The sequence below is a fragment of the Neoarius graeffei genome, chromosome 3 (assembly GCF_027579695.1).
Source record: "Neoarius graeffei isolate fNeoGra1 chromosome 3, fNeoGra1.pri, whole genome shotgun sequence".
NCBI lineage: Eukaryota > Metazoa > Chordata > Actinopteri > Siluriformes > Ariidae > Neoarius > Neoarius graeffei.
The window spans coordinates 31,466,261-31,482,399 of NC_083571.1; the positions used below are offsets into that span (position 1 = coordinate 31,466,261).

The 16,139-nt window shown below is 42.9% G+C and overlaps 1 protein-coding gene across 2 annotated transcripts in view; it reads right to left on the reverse strand.

Moving 5' to 3' along the window:
* Window positions 1–16,139, reverse strand: part of chrna8 (cholinergic receptor, nicotinic, alpha 8) — a 226,142-nt gene that overhangs the window by 80,293 nt on the left and 129,710 nt on the right. The window lies entirely within an intron of this gene.

The window sequence follows — 16,139 nt, forward strand, 5'->3', positions numbered from 1 at the left end:
TAACTTGTAAAACATATAATTACAGCGGTGCTTGAAAGTTTGCAAACCCTTTAGAATTTTCTATATTTCTGCATAAATATGACCGAAAACATCATCAGATTTTCACACAAATCCTAAAAGTAGATAAAGAGAACCCAGTTAAACAAATGAGACAAAAATATTATACTTGGTCATTTATTTATTGAGGAAAATGATCCAATATTACATATCTGTGAGTGGCAAAAGTATGTGAACCTTTGCTTTCAGTATCTAGTGTGGAGCAATTCCAGCGTTATGGACGTGACACTTGAACTCAAAATGGCAACAAATGACCCAGTGCATGTTTTATTGTCTCCCAGTATTTAAACAGGTGTTGCATATTTTAAGGCTGTACCGTACTGGAGAAGTGATAGAACAAGAACAATTCCCATAGTACATCTCGGACATGCCAGAAAACGCCAATAAAAGATGCGTTATGGATGTGACAGAAAAAGTATCACTTTTCTTGGGTGACTGTACATTTTTATCAAACTCTGTGAAATCGTAAACCTAATGTCGAAATGGAGATATCCGTTTGATAGAGGGGTCCAAGGTGAATATTAAAAAATCTTTGTTTAAAATATTTTGTACTTCATGCAGAGTTTCGGAAGGAAAAGTCAGCGTTATGGATGTGACGAAATTCCGTTATGGATGTGACGCGTCTGAAATAGACATGGCATATGTTTAGAAAATCAGCAATTTAACCACCATAACCCTTTGAAAAACTCTCTAAATATCAGCTAAAACTATCAAAGTTCTTAAATAATATTTAGGATGGCTATTGTTTTGCTGTTTTGTGGATTTTAGCATACATTTCTGTGGCTTGTGGCAATAATATAGAATTGTACATGATCAAAGTTGGTTTTAGCTTGGGTTTTACATTATAAGAAAGAAAGACTGACAGTGACATATTAGGTTGGTTACAAATTGGTTCAACTTATTCACATCTATAAAATACAGGCCTAGGTGATATCTCTGGGAGTGGTTTTGATGTATTACATGTTGCTTTATTTTTGCATGGTGAGGTTGACATTTACATGGAATTGCCCTGTGACCCCCTTGTGCAGCAATAACTGCAACTCAACGTTTGCGGTAACTGTTGATCAGTCCTGCACACCGGCTTGGAGGAATTTTAGCCCATTCCTCCGTACAGAACAGCTTCAACTCTGGGATGTTGGTGGGTTTCCTCACATGAACTGCCCGCTTCAGGTCCTTCCACAACATTTCCATTGGATTAAGGTCAGGACTTTGACTTGGCCATTCCAAAACATTAACTTTATTCTTCTTTAACCATTCTTTGGTAGAATGACTTGTGTGCTTAGGGTCGTTGTCTTGCTGCATGACCCACCTTCTCTTGAGATTCAGTTCATGGACAGATGTCCTGACATTTTCCCTTAGAATTCGCTGGTATAATTCAGAATTCATTGTTCCATCGATGATGGCAAGCCATCCTGGCCCAGATGCAGCAAAACAGGCCCAAACCATGATACTACCACCACCATGTTTCACAGATGGGATAAGGTTCTTATCCTGGAATGCAGTGTTTTCCTTTCTACAAACATAACGCTTCTCATTTAAACCAAAAAGTTCTATTTTGGTCTCGTCCGTCCACAAAACATTTTTCCAATAGCCTTCTGGCTTGTCCACGTGATCTTTAGCAAACTGCAGACGAGCAGCAGTGTTCTTTTTAGAGAGCAGTGGCTTTCTCCTTGCAACTCTGGCTACATCCACACGACAACGGCAACGAGATGTTATTTAAAAAAAATATTGCGTCCATATGGGCAACGATCAGTAAAATATCAGGTCCATATGGCAACGCAACGCTTGCTGAAAACGATGCAATACACATGCCACACCTCTAGGGGCGCTGTAAGACGGTCCCTTCGGAGACACCAGAACAATAGAAGTAAGGACGCATGCGCATAAATTATTATGCGCGAGACTTCATATTAGCCACAAAGTCAGAAAAATCTGTTCGTAAAATTACATTATAATGACCAAATACAATGAAAAGTATTTTTCCAGTCTCACCTGTGAAAGGTAATCCCATGTGATCTCGTTTGGACGGTAAACCTGTTGGTACAGTTAAACGCAGCACATGAATGAGGCATCTTTATTCTCCGCTTTGACCTATCCAATATGGCGGCGAGGATGACGCATGATTCTACGCGGAAGGCGGCGTCTTTAATGGTCCGGAATAAATTGAATGCTACACGTTGATGGATTAATTTGCTCTTCTACGCCCTTTTTGAGGAATGTATTGTAGGACTTAAACCAACATCTGAAGAGGTGAGATCGCTCCTTTTTTCCCCTATTTTTGCTGGCGGGATTGACTCTGCCCTAAGGGCTATTCTCTCTCTCTCTCTCTCTCTCTCTCACTTTGCACCATTACACAATAAATATTCACAGTGAAAATATTTTGTAAGCGTGTTTCATGAACCAAGTTATAGGATTTGTTGACAACTCGCATCGAGTTCGTTACACTTCTACCCGGCGTGAAGCACTCACAGTCGTGGTTGTGACGTCATCGTAAACAAATCCGTTCTACTCATCCAGACGACTTCACAACGACAACGTTGCCAGATCTTTCCACTCTGGAACCCGTTCTCAAAAGATTGCGTTTTGGGGCACCCAAAACGCCGGTGCCGTGTGGACGCCAGGCCGAAATGATAAACAATTGTATCGGATTCACCTGAATCCGTTGCCGTGTGGACAGGGCATTGTGCACACCCATTGTTGTTCAGTGTTCTCCTGATGGTGGACTCATGAACATTAACATTAGCCAGTGTGAAAGAGGCCTTCAGTTGCTTAGAAGTTCCCCTGGGGTCCTTTGTGACCTCACTGACTATTACACGCCTTGCTCTTGGAGTGATCTTTGTTGGTCGACCACTCCTGGGGAGGGTAACAATAGTCTTGAATTTCCTCCATTTGTACACAATCTGTCTGACTGTGGATTGGTGGAGTCCAAACTCTTTAGAGATGGTTTTGTAACCTTTTCCAGCCTGATGAGCATCAACAACGCTTTTTCTGAGGTCCTCAGAAATCTCCTTTGTTTGTGCCATGATACACTTCCACAAACATGCGTTGTGAAGATCAGACTTTGATAGATCCCTGTTCTTTAAATAAAACAGGGTGCCCACTCACACCAGATTGTCATCTCATTGACTGAAAACACCTGACTCTAATTTCACCTTCAAATTAACTGCCAATCCTCAAGGTTCACATACTTTTGCCACTCACAGATATGTAATATTGGATCATTTGCCTCAATAAATAAATGACCAAGTATAATATTTTTGTCTCATTTATTTAACTGGGTTCTCTTTATCTACTTTTAGGACTTGTGTGAAAATCTGATGATATTTTAGGTCATATTTATGCAGAAAAATAGAACATTCTAAAGGGTTCACAAACTTTCAAGCACCACTGTATAAGGCAAGAAGTTAGCTATATATTTTGTTATCATATATATAAAACACACAGTGTGGGAAATAAGGCCGGACCAGCAGACATTTACCAGTAATTTTCGCACGAGTCCGTCTGTATTTCAAAAACATCAAACTGAAAAATTGTAAAGATATGGGTCTAATCTACTTCTGATTTTCCGCCAAATGTTACACTGGGCGAATACATTATGTCGTAACATGGCCTGTGATTGGCCGATCACGGACGCTCTCAATGAATGACAAGTTGTTTCTCATCAGCGAGCAGGAGTGCATTCTGGCATAACCCCACGCGACGCTGTTATTAGCTAGGCAGATATATCCATTAAAAGATACGTTAAAAGAAAATAGACTACTACAGGTTTTGGACCCTGACAAAGCGTTTTTTCCATCATATTTTAACAATCGTGTTAAATTTGATCAAGTTGTATGAATTTGTTTAAAGTTCTTTCTTTATTTGTCATTAATATAATGTGTCGTAATGACATGCAGCAAGTGAGCGAAAATACATGAATTTAGCATACGGCGCTAATGATCACAAGTTATACAAGTAGATCTAGATGAACAGTTTATCTTTGAACAAAAGTTATTTTTTTATAAGCGGCTTACTACTGCCATAAATTACAAAAAAAAAAACTGTTCGTATGAAATTTGAAGTCCGAATGCGCTATCAATCGGACAGGCTGAAATTCGGACGGACAGACAACATTTCAGACTTGTTTATCCTGTGCCAGTCTGGTTAAAATTCCTTATTTCACACACTGCTATATATACAGTATGTTTTCAATATATCCCTTTTTCAAACTATCCATGCGTTTCTCACATTGCTTAATATGTATACTTGTCTAATCTTACTCAGGTTGATTAAGTATCTTACACGTAGCTCAGTAGTTATCTAATTAAAATCACAAATTGTTATATGCTTTCATTTATTGTGTAGTGACATTTTTATAGGACAAGCATAGTGTTTGCCGTTTCTGGCTGGCTCCGTTAAAGCAAAAAGACGTTTTTACAGCTTTCAAGACATCCCCTTAGACAAGAATGAGTCAGCTTTCTGAAGGGGAGTCTGACCTCTCGGTGTCCGTGTGTGAAATGTGTTATCACTTGGCAGCGACGGCACTGGACACATTTGGCGCTCGATTTCTGAAGCTATTCCAGCACTTGAATGTGAATATAACACCTGATGCCATCCTTGGGGTTCCTGATGCTCTGCCAGGCATACTTTAATCACTAAAGCACTAACCTCTAGTGGTTTGGGTGTTCATTGTGTGGTCACTGAAACAGTGGCTTTTTGGCTTAATAAAGGAAAGAGTGCCTGTAGTGCCTGTGTAGCTTGATATTGTTTGATGATTAATATTATATTAAGTAGACTTGTGAGGAAGAGCGCAATCAGAGAGCTGAGCATTCGAGTGTGAACGGTCTTGTTTATTAGCCCCATTAACTGAAATGTAGTCGATTAGCCTAGACGTGTTTAGTGCTTGGGGTTTGCTTCTTTAGGCTACATCCACACGACAACGGCAACGAGATGTTATTTAAAAATATATCGTGTCCAAATGGGCAACGATCAGTAAAATATCAGGTCCATATGGCAACGCAACGCTTGCTGAAAACGATGCAATACACATGCCACACCTCTAGGGGCGTTGTAAGACGGTCCCTTCGGAGACACCAGAACAATAGAAGTAGTAAGGACGCATGCGCATAAACTATTATGCGCGAGACTTCATATTAGCCACAAAGTCAGGAAAATCTGTTTGTAAAATTACATTATAATGACCAAATACAATGAAAAGTATTTTTCCCGTCTCACCTGTGAAAGGTAATCCCATGTGATCTCGTTTGGACGGTAAACCTGTTGGTACAGTTAAACGCAGCTAATCTTTATTCTCCGCTTTGACCTATCCAATATGGCGGCGAGGATGACGTATGATTCTACGCGGAAGGCGGCGTCTTTAATGGTCCGGAATAAATTGAATGCTACACGTTGATGGATTAAGGGCCCGTTTACACGAGGACGCTGTCGGGTAAAAACGACTAAATATTTTATCAGAAGTGCCTTTCGTTTACACGAGGACGGCGTTTCCGAGGCTGAAAAACGGATAAAATTGAAAACGCCTTCCAAAGTGGATAAGTTTAAAAACGGCCCCCATTGCGTATCCGTCTAAACTACCCAATACGCGAAACTCTGCTCGGATCTGCTCACGTCGGGTACGCGTTTACGTCATACATGTGTCATATACTGTACATGCCAGCCCGGGAAGTAAGAAAGTAAGTGGGGGTGTCGTGGCTCAGATGGCTAAGGCATCATACCATAAAATCCGGGGACCCAGGTTCGGTTCCGACCCGAGGTCATTTCCCGATCCCTCCCTGTCTCTTTCTCCCACTCATTTCCTGTCTCTCTACACTGTCCTATCCAAAAAAAAAAGTAAGAGCATGTCTGATTACATCGATCCAACAGACCTTCAAGCTGCTCTGTGTTTTAATGCAGTAGATGTGTTTTCCTGCTCACCCGCCCAGCTGGAGCTCCTCAGTTTGGTGTCGCCAAGTTACGCGTGCACGCGCGCGCCGCCTATTCAAGCCGCTCGTGAAACCATAAACCCGAGACTGAAAACAAAACTCGCAGCCGAACGGGTTTATTTTGCTGAGATGGACACTGCCTTTTCTCTTCTTCACCGAAACAAGAGTGAGTGTTACTTAATAAAGGCAGATTAAAAGAGTTTCGGTTTGCTCCTGCTCCTCCCTCGAGCACTACAGTACCTCAGCCGGACCGGTGTTCTGTAAAGTTAGCCTAGCAAGTTCTCATACAGACCGTTTTATTATTCAAAATAAGTCATTACAAATTATTTGACTCGGCCAAAGACTCGACCAATACGCACAAAACATAAAAATAGGCAAATGCGTGAAATTCTCACCGATTTTCTATCAGCCCAGCTGATCGGTGGGACAAAACTACTGTTAAATTTTCCTACCCTCCTGGATTTCGCACATGCGTAGTAGGCTTGGTAGGATAACTTGACAGAACAGCGGTGCAGATCAGACAAGACAGAAGACGTTGCGCATGTGTGCAGACATAGCGGAGACATTTATGCGTCACCGTATAGACGCAGATTTCCTCCTTGAAAACGGTCGTGTAGACGCGGAAAAAAGTGAGAACAAAAACGGACTTTTGCGTTTTTGTTTTATACCGTCCCCGTGTAAAGTGGGCCTAATTTGCTCTTCTACGCCCTATTTGAGGAATGTATTGTAGGAGTTAAACCAACACCTGAAGAGGTGAGATCGCTCCTTTTTTTCCCTATTTTTGCTGGCGGGATTGACTCTGCCCTAAGGGCAGAGTCTCTCACTCTCTCTCTCTCTCTCTCTCTCTCTCACTTTGCACCATTACACAATAAATATTCACAGGGAAAATATTTTGTAAGCGCGTTTCATGAACCAAGTTATAGGATTTGTTGACAACTCGCATCGAGTTCGTTACACTTCTACCCGGCGTGAAGCACTCACAGTCATGTGGTTGTGACGTCATCGTAAACAAATCCGTTCTACTCATCCAGACGACTTCACAACGGCAACGTTGCCAGATCTTTCCACTCTGGAACCCGTTCTAAAAAAGATTGCGTGTTGGGCACCCAAAACGCTGGTGCCGTGTGGACGCCAGGCCTAAACGATAAGCAATTGTATCGGAGTCACCTGAATCCGTTGCCGTGTGAACAGGGCCTTAGTTTGGCACTACAGTGTATGTCTAATGTTGCTAACAAGGACAGGACGTCTAGTTCATCTAAAATGGTTTCTGTAAATATTTTCCTCGAACCACATTCAGTTCTTCAGTGATATCAGTGATGTTACTGTCTGATTTACTATCATGTATAAACATGAGCCAAACTGAGGAGCTAGACACTAACATTCAAATGAAAAACATCTGGACACCATACAGCATTCCATCCATCCATCCATGTAAAACACATTCACATCCACCAAACAATACAGATGCCCATCCTGATCTCACTCACACACACACACACACACACACACACACACACACACACACACACACACACACACACACACAAGAGAGAAAGAAAATTAGCCTCATGAATGTTGTGTTGCATCTAACAGAGGTCACTAGCTCATCACCCCACAACTCACACCAATCATATCCACACCTCATACACTCCCTCTCACACTGTGCTACAGTGAATAGGCTGCACTTTCACACTGCTTTATAACCCCATGATCCATCACCATCACTCCCTATTGTTCTCTTACTCTTCTTCTTTTGGCTGCTCCTGTTAGGGGTTGCCACAGTGGATCTGTTCTGCATATTTGATTTGGCATAGGTTTTACTGAATTGTGCAACACCAGTGGCTGGCTATTTTACCTAATCTACATGTCTGGACTGTGGGGGAAACTGGAGCACCCAGAGGAAACCCACACAGACACAGGGAGAACATGCAAACCCTACACAGAAAGGCCCACGCCAGCCACTGGGCCCAAACCCAGAACCTTCTTGCTGTGAGGCGACAGGGCTAACCACTACACCACCGTGCCACCCCCTCCCTAATGTTCTCTTAGTCCTTTCCTTTATTTCGTCTCTTTGTCCTTTGATATAAAAAATACCCACTAGTCTTTTACTGTGTTCTCCATCATGCGAACATATTTCATTATAAAATATAAACATAGAAAACTTCAGACATGCAGTTGATCAAACAGCATGAAAACAGAAGTTTTCACAGAAACTAACTAACTATCCACTCCTACCATTCTTCTGAATACATTTCAGACAAGAATATGAATACTGCTGCTAACTAACTAACTAACTAATTAGTCATCACTGCCACTTGATTCGAGTAAGGCGCCATGATGATTTTACTTCTTATGCGTCCGCAGATGGGAGAGGAGGCCAATGAGAGCTCGGCAAACATGGCCACACTTTGGACACATGGTCTCCTGTGATGTCAGCTGTCTTATTTGCTGCCGCCTTCCTTTTATCTCTTGCGGCGGTTTCTTGGGCCACTTGCTGAATCTCAAAGTGGAGGACTTCTTCATGCACCATTCTTCGCCACTTCTTGCGGTCCACTGCGAGAGCTTCCCAGTTCTCAGGCTCTATGCCGCACTTCCTCAGGGTGTACTTCAGCTCATCCTTGTAACATTTCTTTGGGGCACCAACTTTGTGAGTTCCCTCTGATAGTTCAGAGTAGAGAACTTTCCTTGGGAGCCTGGTGTCACTCGTGCACCAGATGTCCAGCCCAGTGGAGGCGGTGCTTCATAATGGTGGCTTCAGTAGTAGTCAGCTGACAGTGTTCTAGTACGATGATATTGGTGCATTTATCTTGTCATGTCACTCAGAGAATACTTCTCAGGCAACGCTGTTGGTATCTTTCCAAGAGCTTAATATATATGTCTTTTGTAGGTGGTCCAAGTTTCTGCACTGTACAGCAGTGTTGGGACAATGATGGCTTTATAGACCAGGATTTTGGTGTTCAAAGTGCAGTCACAATTAGTGAACACTCACTGTTTGAGGTTGCCAAATCAATAATCTATGATGGCCTTGACGGATACATGACTTCCCATATACTTAAATTTGCTGACAGTTTGCAGGGTTTCATCATTGATCTGGATAACTGGCGGGCTTTCTGAAGAGGCAGTTGTTGTGGCAGAAGGGCTTTCACAGAAAACCTCTGTTTTGGAGACGTTGAGAAACAGACCCAGTCGAGTATAAGTCGAGCAGAAAGCATTTGTAATTTCTTGCAGCTCCTCTACAGTGCTTGCACAGACGGCAATATCATCATCATATTGCAGCTCGATAATGGATGTCTGCAGCACCCTGGATTTAGCTTGCAGTCATCTCAGGTTGAGAAGTTTTCCATCATGTCTGTAGCTGATTTCCACTCCAGGGGGCATATCCTTCTCAGCCAGCTGCAGCACAGCAGCCATGAAAAAGAGAGAAAAGAGTTGGTGCAATCACACACCCCTGCTTCAATCCCACACCAATGGGGAATGCTTCAGTCTCTCCTCCTTCACAAAGAACTATAGCTCTCATGTTCCCATGGAGAGACGGATCATGGCGATCAGTTTTTCTGAACAGCTATACTTCTTGAGTGCCCCCCACAGCACTTCTCTGTCAACCAAATCAAAAGCTTTGGTCAGGTCGTAAAATGCCATAAAAAGTGGTCTCTGAGGTTCTCTGGCTTTTTCTTGAAGTTGCCAAAGGGTGAAGATCATCTCTACCATTCCTTGCCCTGGTCAGAAGCCTGATTGACTTTCAGGTAGCACATCTTCTGCAATAATTGACAGTCTAGTGAGGCAGATTCTTGATACTACTTTGTCAGCTGTTGAGAGTAGTGAGATGCCATGATTGTCACAGTCCGGTCCAGTCCATCCATGTCTTAGATTGTGGGTCTTCCACGCTGGCTCCAGGACAGAAATTCAGTCCTGACTTGCTGAAGGCCATTTCCTGAAGCGGCACTCCCACACCTGCTACCACTCCTCTCCCATTAGCCAGGGCTTTTTAAGAACTGTTTGGAACTACTCCATTTGCCAGACTGTCTCTTGTAGACTTTTCTTGCCTCGCTACAGCTCATTGGTACTGTGTCTTCTTGATTCCCCCTGCCTGTATTTTTCCTTGTTTTTCTGTCCAGTTTTTTTGTCCCTGTTTTTTGCCTGCCTGTTCTTTTGAATTGTCTTTTGCTACCTCAGCCTGGATTTCCCTTGACCCTGTGTTCATCAGTTTTTGTGAAGATCTTTCTGTCCTGGGGCGGCACGGTGGTGTAGTGGTTAGCGCTGTCGCCTCACAGCAAGAAGGTCCTGGGTTCGAGCCCCGGGGCCGGCGAGGGCCTTTCTGTGTGGAGTTTGCATGTTCTCCCCGTGTCCGCGTGGGTTTCCTCCGGGTGCTCCGGTTTCCCCCACAGTCCAAAGACATGCAGGTTAGGTTGACTGGTGACTCTAAATTGACCGTAGGTGTGAATGTGAGTGTGAATGGTTGTCTGTGTCTATGTGTCAGCCCTGTGATGACCTGGCGACTTGTCCAGGGTGTACCCCGCCTTTCGCCCGTAGTCAGCTGGGATAGGCTCCAGCTTGCCTGCGACCCTGTAGAAGGATAAAGCGGCTAGAGATAATGAGATGAGATCTTTCTGTCCTGTTTTTTTGTCCCAGATTGTGTCTACCTGCTCCTCTGTGTTTTTGACCTCCTGGCCTGTTTTTTTGACTAGCGATTTTTGCTTGAGCTCTACTGTACCTTTGCTTGAGCTCTACTGTACCTTTGCTTGTCTGCCATCTACTTCATTAAAGAAGTTTTCTCTTTACACTGCTTGTTTTCTGAGTCTGCTCTTGGGTCCTCACTTCACCTCAGCTTGCCACTCCTGACAATGATAGTTGCCACAGTCTGAATTTTTTTCCCTTTTTTGAAGATGCTTTGACATCTTTCAAGTCTGCCGGAACATGCTCTTGTGTCCACAGCCCAAGGATCAGCTTGTGGAGACTGGCTTTTAGAAGATCCATCCATTATCCATAACCGCTTATCCTGTGCAGGGTCGCTGGAGCCTATCCCAACTGACTATGGGCGAGAGGTGGGGTACACCCTGGACAAGTCACCAGGTCATCGCAGGGCTGACACATACAGACAAACAACCATTCACATTCACACCTATGGTCAATTTAGAGCCACCAATTAGCCTAACCTGCATGTCTTTGGACTGTGGGGGAAACCAGAGCTCCCGGAGGAAACCCATGCTGACACAGGGAGAACATGCAAACTCCACACAGAAAGGCCACTGGGCTTTAACCCAGAACCTTCTTGCTGTGAGGCGACAGTGCTAACCACTGTACCACCCACTTTTAGAAGATCACCATATTTGAGCAGTTCTGCAGGAATATTATCAGGCCCGGCAGCTTTGTTGTTCTTGAGTTGGTCGCTTGCATCACTGACTTCAGCAAGCATTGGCAGCTTTGCAAGGTCTTCTCTCAAGGGGTATTGCTGTAGATTTTCCAGTGTGCTGGCATCAGGCATACTATCTCGATTCAACAGGTCAGAGAAGTGTTCCTGCCATCTTGTCTGTATTGAGTGGCTGTCTTTGAGTAGCTCTTTCAATCCAAGTGGTGTGGGACCACGTGTAGTGGGTCCATAAATGGCCTTTGTAGCTGCAAAGAAGGCTCTTGAACAGTGGGTTTCAGCTAGCTGCTCTAGCTTTTCTGCTTTTCTTCTCCACCATCTGTCCTTGAACTCCTGTATTTGTGTTTATACCTCTCATTTGATTTGATCCAGCTTTTGTTTATGGGAATGAGCGTGGTAGTTCTGTTGCCAAGCTATGAAGGCTGCATGTTTTTTCTTCCAGTAGCTGAAGAATCTCTCCCTCATTGTCAGCAAACCAATCTTGGTGTCTGTGCTTTGAGAAGCCAACTGATTCTTTACAGGAGTCCAAGATGGCAGTCTTTGGTGAGTCCCACATGGAGTCAATCTCTGTATCAGCATTGATGCTGAGGTATTTGATTGGTTGCAACTTTTTAGATAGTTTGTCTTGGTACTTCACTGCTAGCCAGTCATGCTTCAGAGCTTCTGTGTTCAACTTTGGATGCTGTCTGTTCCTGCCTCTGTGAGCTTTTCCAAGTCTGATCTTCGGAGCGCACCATGGCGGTGGTCAGTCCAGCAGCTGTCTGAGGCATGAATTGCTTTTGTTACCAAGATATCCTTTCAATCTCAGGAGCAGATGATGGCATAATCAATAAGGTGCCAGTGTCCTGATCGTGGGTGCTGCCATGTAGTTTTGAGGCTGTTTTTCTGTCTGAAAAGGGTGTTGGTGACCTCTAGTTCCTGTTCAACACATTTGGTTAGAAGCATTAGCTCATTCGTATTCATCTTGCCCATGCCATTACTATGGATTGCAGGCCAGGAATTGTGGTCCTTCCCCACTCTCGCACTGAAGTTGTCAAGAACCGTGAGTTTTCTGACATTGGTGTTGAACTGATAGCTCTATCCAGTGCATCACAGAACTCTTCCACGACATGAGTTTCAGCATCCCTTGTTGGGGCGTATGCGCTGATAACTGACAAACTGTTTCTTTGCAAGCTTCAGGCACACTTTCATTAATCTTTCATTGATGGGGGTTGGCAGTTCTTCCAATGCTTCCAAGAGCTTGCTTTTAATGGCTAGGCCTACACCGTGGATGTGGCAGCTTGTTTCTGGCAGTCCCTTCCAAAAGAAAGTGTAACCGGCAGCTTCTTTTAGTTGTCCTTCTCCAGCCAGCCTGGCTTCACTGAGTGCTGCAATGTCATGTCAACCGGTGCTTGGGTTGATCATTGTTAGGGTTTGCAGAGTCCATCAGAGTGCATACATTCCATGCAGCAAGCTTGAGGTTACCGTAGGTGTGGCTTGTACTCTTTAAATTTTTAACTGGTCTTTGCATATTTCTCACCATTGCCAGTATGGGCGGTGCGTCGGCTACCCCGGAAGTGGGGGTAGTGACTGGACTTTGCATATTTCTCGCAGCTGCCATTGCGAACAGCGTGTCGGTTGCCCCGGACGCGGTAGCATGGTCTTTGGACTGGTGGGTGTTTATCATCATGGAAGTGTGTGCTTGGTGACGATACCGGTCACACTATCCGTCATCCTCTTGACATGTCCCAGACTCCAGGGCAAGAATGAGATTCAGAAGACATTAAAAATGCTTCTGACGCCCCTCGCAACCATCTTGGACATCACACCAACAGTTAAGTAATTGCCTCCATGGAACACCATAGAAACTGCTTCACAACACTCTAAAAAACACCTGAAGTACCATCGCAACACCATAGTAAAAACCTGGAATAACACAGCTACACCTGAACAGCCACCTGGAACACCACAGCAATCTTTATGCTCTTTATTACTTCCTTTTTCACTTTCTTTGACACCTTTTTTTTTAACTTTCTTGTAAACTTTATTTCTTTTCAGCTTCCTTTTTCAGCTCGTTGCAAGCACTCTGTATTTCCTGGAGTAAATCTAGTTGATTAATTGATTGCTTGATTGATTGGCATTGCCAGTCTTATGAACAAAGTGTTCTAAAATCTAAAATGGTAGACAATATGGACTCAACAAAACAAACAAAAAATCCTGCTGAAAGTGTTTTAAAGGGAATGCATACATTAATACACGTAGTGTTCGTTCTCTTCCAGGGTAATTTGTCAGCATTGAACTCCAGTTCCCAGAACACCTTGCAGCCTACAAATATGGCTGCCATGAACTACAATTCCCATCACTCACCCTCACTCATGTTTTCAGTCACCAGAATTCTAATCACGTACACAAGTTCTTGATCACACCTGTACCCGTATAAACAGATTGTGAACAGTCAGACAGTTGTGAAGTAATACTCAGTGTCAGCCATGGTATATAGTTTTCCATTTTTGTTTTAATTATGAAACCAAAATAGTTACATGTGTTTCTTTTAGCAGTATGTATACAGAGGCTCCAACTTGGGAAATTGCAAAGAGGGAGATTCTCCCTCTCTGCGAGTAGCTTGGAGGGAGGGAGACAAGTTTGAGTGCCATAGGCGCGAAGGCGAGTTTATATGAGTGATTCCACGCTTATGGGTACTGAAATGGGGACATGAACTTATTTTTAAAAATTCACCTAAAACCATTTCTTTTTTTACCATCAGGTCACAAAACATGTAATCTTTAATGAATGATATGTTAAAAGATAACTTTAATTTTCTGAGATGTAATAAAAACATATTTATATGCCAAAGTCAGAACGTAACAGAAGTGTTGTGGACATATATATTCTCAATTTTAACAATGTAGAATTACTTTTTGAAACATAGGAAGGTGATGTTTCAGCAAATATAATTAATAAACATGTGTAGTAGAATAAACATACACATTCTTTCAATAAGATTAACATGGTATATAGCTAGATTGTAATTAATTTGTAACAGACGCGAGATGGACAATCGTAACAGAAGTAATGTAACAGACATCATTTTGGAACTCATAGGCTTGACTTTGGCATATAAATATGTTTTTATTACATCTCAGAAAATTAAAGTTATCTTTTAACATATCATTCATTAAAGATTACATGTTTTGTGACCTGATGGTAAAAAAAGAAATGGTTTTAGGTGAATTTTTAAAAATAAGTTCATGTCCCCATTTCAGTACCCATAAGCGTGGAATCACTATATATATATATATATATATATATATATATATATATATATATATACACACACACACACACACACACACTATTGCCAAAAGTATTTGCTCACCCATCCAAATTATCGGAATCAGGTGTTCCGATCCCTTCCATGGCCACAGGTGTATAAAATCAAGCACCTAGGCATGCAGACTGTTTTTACAGTTTGGAGCTGGCCCCTTCCTCTTCCAACATGACTGTGCACCAGTGCACAAAGCAAGGCCCATAAAGACATGGATGACAGAGTCTGGTGTGGATGAACTTGACTGGCCTGCACAGAGTCCTGACCTCAACCCGATAGAACACCTTTGGGATGAATTAGAGCGGAAACCGAGAGCCAGGCCTTCTCGTCCAACATCAGTGTGTGACCTCACAAATGTGCTTCTGGAAGAATGGTCAAAAATTCCCATAAACACACTCCTAAACCTTGTGGACAGCCTTCCCAGAAGAGTTGAAGCTGTTCTAGCTGCAAAGGGTGGACCGACGTCATATTGAACCCTATGGATTAGGAATGGGACATCACTTAAGCTCATATGAGTCAAGGCAGGTGAGCGAATACTTTTGGCAATATATAGTGTATATATATGATGTGTACTTTATATATACTGTGTGTGTGTGTGTGTGTGTGTGTGTGTGTGTGTGTGTATAAATGATTCACCACATTTTGTGTCAATTTCATGTCAATTAAATCTTATTAATAGTAACGGATCTAGATAAATCCAGTGACTATAGACCAAACTTTAATATGTCTAAAGTCAATGTCAATAATGACTATTATAAATTGCCAATGGTAGATCCTCTGATGATAATGTTCTTCTAATAATATTCTATTTCTAAGTCTAAGTTAGTAAAAGTCAGACCAAAAAAGTCAGACAAGTTCGTTAGAATCTAACGTCTGGTCTGGTGATCTAACCTTGTCAGATATAGGGTCGTCTTGCTGCCGTCCAAAATAGTCCGCCATTCGTCCCTGGCGACCATCGCGACGGGCGATCCGAACTTTATCTTGGTGATTTTCTGATATGTTATTCTTCGTAGTTTGGCTTCGCCATTTCCACCAACGGAAGGTCGTTTCATTTTCTCATTCAAGAGAACATAAAGTTAAAGACGAGCAGGCGATAAATGCAGACGAAATGCAGACGCAAAAAACAAACAAAATGGTTGAGTGTCGCAGGTTTTCTTGTTCTCTCGCACGTATCATTAATAGCGCCATCTGTATGCTTTATCGGCAACTGGGTGGACTCAAGTGTGTACCCTGCGGCGTACCGAATTCCGCTCGATTCATATGTGCGCTTGATCTGCGCGCGCATGCCTCCGGCATCCACTCCAATCCCCCCGTTACGCCGATCGGTGTACCGACCAGGGAATCAGCATATACCGCGGGGTACACACTTGAGTCCACCCATACAATGTCAGACACATGAAAAGCGGAACGTCAACTATTAATTTTCGTCAATATAAACGTATCAAGTTATATATTTTTTTTAACTAATCATGTGTAGTAAGGGGGGGGCGGG